This window comes from Pteropus vampyrus, unplaced genomic scaffold (assembly GCF_000151845.1).
Source record: "Pteropus vampyrus isolate Shadow unplaced genomic scaffold, Pvam_2.0 Scaffold62, whole genome shotgun sequence".
Classification (NCBI taxonomy): Eukaryota; Metazoa; Chordata; class Mammalia; order Chiroptera; family Pteropodidae; genus Pteropus; species Pteropus vampyrus.
The window spans coordinates 891,061-893,752 of NW_011888843.1; positions in this window are offsets into that span (position 1 = coordinate 891,061).

The following is a 2,692-nucleotide window of genomic DNA, read 5'->3' on the forward strand; positions in this document are numbered from 1 at the left end:
TTGCCTAGTTTTAAAGGTTGTTGCTTAATTATTCTAAATATTTTTTGAGGTATTAGGACCCACCATAAATTAGTCAGGTGGGTTTCTCAGTTAAACTGAGGCTTGGCAAATGAGTCTCCTGATGATGACAGGATGGTTTGAGAGCACACAGCAGACGGCTTTGATGTGATCACTTTACCAGCAGAAGGCAGGCTCTGGTGTGTAAATGAATCGGAACAGTATTAGTATTAATATGAGTAGCTGATTAGTAACATTATTTTATAATGTTTGCCAACAAAGCATACAAACCATCTGAGACTGTGGCACTATTTAGCATGAGAGTTCATAATGTAGAAGATGCTTAAGCCAATTATATCTCAGTAAAGCTGGAAACAGTAATTTAGAAGATACTTGAAATTGGAAATTAGTTTTTTGAATTGTTTATCTAGGTCTGTGAGATGTTATTTTTTAAGCAATTCATTTTTTCTTTTATGAAGACGGACTATTCGTTTTTACTGTCTTGTCCGTTTATTTTGTTTATGGATTTATTTCCACTTCAGTTTGCCTAAATGACTTGTGGTCATGTTTTATATGTTAAATTCTTTCATTGTACCAATTATTTGTCAGTTCCCTCTCAGTTAATGGTGTCTTTCTATCCTCATTTTAAATATAAAATTTAATAGTTTAATATTGGTGTGTATTAAGATTTAATACACACCAATATTCAGCATTAGTATGTCCAGATTGGAATAATGTTCTTTTTGAATTTCCTAAAGTTTGGAAATATTTATATTGGTGATGGATGAAGAGAACCCTCTGAATGATACTGTTAAACATTAACCAGTAGGTGGCGAAAACTGGCAATGAAAGCTTTTTGTTTGGCCGACTGGAGAATAAAGAAGGAAAATACAGGCCTTTAGACTCTGGATATAATCTCTCCTCCCTGCCTCTTGTCCTTTTCCCTTCCTGGTGCTACCCTCCTCCTAGAATCCAGCCAGGCAACGCTGGCAAAGGGTCACCCATTGGCTCTTAAAAGTGGAAGACATCTTGGGAAATGAAAAGCCCAGAGTGCACACGTTTGGGAGGTCGTTGGAAGGACTGGGTCACAGATCTAGGATTCAAACCCAGGACTCCCGATGTAGGCCAGTGTCCCCCACTTCTCCTCCACCCCGACCCCCACCAATGCTCTTTACAGCAGAATCTAATACACGTGGAATCCGAGGGGAGGAAGGGTTTCAACCCTCCCGTTGAGAGTATGCCGACCCTTCTCAGGGAACATCAACCTCAGTCAGGGACTGTAATGCAGGCCCGTCCTGAGAAGGTTTGGTTATGGCCAAGATGCCGCGTAAGGAATCGTACATCTGGGGACATCTGTAAAGCGAGGCTCTATGGAGCCATGAGGGGAAAAAATAAGGAAGCTTTTCTTTCTCTGGGAAAGGGGGTATGTTTCATTCTGGCTGTCCCCCTTTGCAGAAGTACAGTCTCTTTTCCAGCTCTGTCCTCTCATTTCCTCACCCACATGCTGGGTCTCAGAAGCACTAAAGCTTTCAATTCCTCTTAATTTGGGGGTGGGGGTGGTTCAGACAAGGCTGAGAAGATCCCTAAACTAGAATGCTGTGGCATTAGACGGGTTTCTACTGTTTCTGCGGGAGCATGTATCCCTGGTCAGTTGTACTCAGTGTCTACCTGCAGGCCAGAACACCTCCCTGCCACTGCCGTGGGTTAACGGAGACTGTCACAGCCCGCAGAAGACAGGAGGGAGCATCTTCCTTCATTCCCTCTTGCCCGGATGTGAAGTTTGGATCAGGTATCCATCCCCACCTGTGGGCTGACTGGCATGTTGGCAGATGGGCTGATGGGGTATGAAAAATAAGGGAAGTAATTTGCTGTGTTTTTTTGCTTAGGAATAAATGCTTTGATTTTAGAATAGGAAGGAGACAAAATAAAAGTAGCCGCAGAACATATTCGTATACAGGGCAGTGCTCATTTGTCATATATCTACAGCCACAATTATCCAGTGTCCCCATATATTTGTACTGAGTCCTATTAAATAAGTTGCTGTGCTGTTAGTAGACACTTTTTCTCGGCGCTTTGTCACTCTTAGAGAGAAAGATAGTTAAAACACGTGCAACTACATTGCCCTCTTTGGAGCTTTTCCTCTTAGGGGCTATTCGGACTGATGAATTAAAAAAATGCGTGTGCTTGTGTGTGCATTTGTGTATGAAACGTGCGTGTGTGCAGCTAACTTGAGAAGGTGTGGCCATCTAGGATTAGCGGCGAGGCCACCGTGAAGGCCTTTGGAAACCCACCCGCCCTGGTGTTGGAGCTGTGGGCCTCAAAGTTGCCCCGCAGACCTCCGCAGCGTTCAGCCTTAACCCTGGGCCAAAACTGTCAGGAGCAGAGGAAAAACATTTACGGAAGCAGTTCAAAGCCCCTGAGACCCACCCCTGGCCCCTCCACCGGTCCGCGGGGAGCTCTGCCTGGCCTTGGTCGCGGATGGTGTCTCCAGAACGAGTTCTGCGTGGACACCTAGGAAGCAACTTGAAAGTAAACAAGACGCTCGGGGCTTCCCTCGCTCATGAATGTGCGGCTGTCGCCTCTCTGCACGGGAGGGCAGCGCTGAGGTCCCTGTGCTCGGGGTCAGCGTCGGCCTCGCTCGTGTCCCCGGCGGCGGCCAAGCGCTGGCGACACTATGTGTGTGCACACACACACA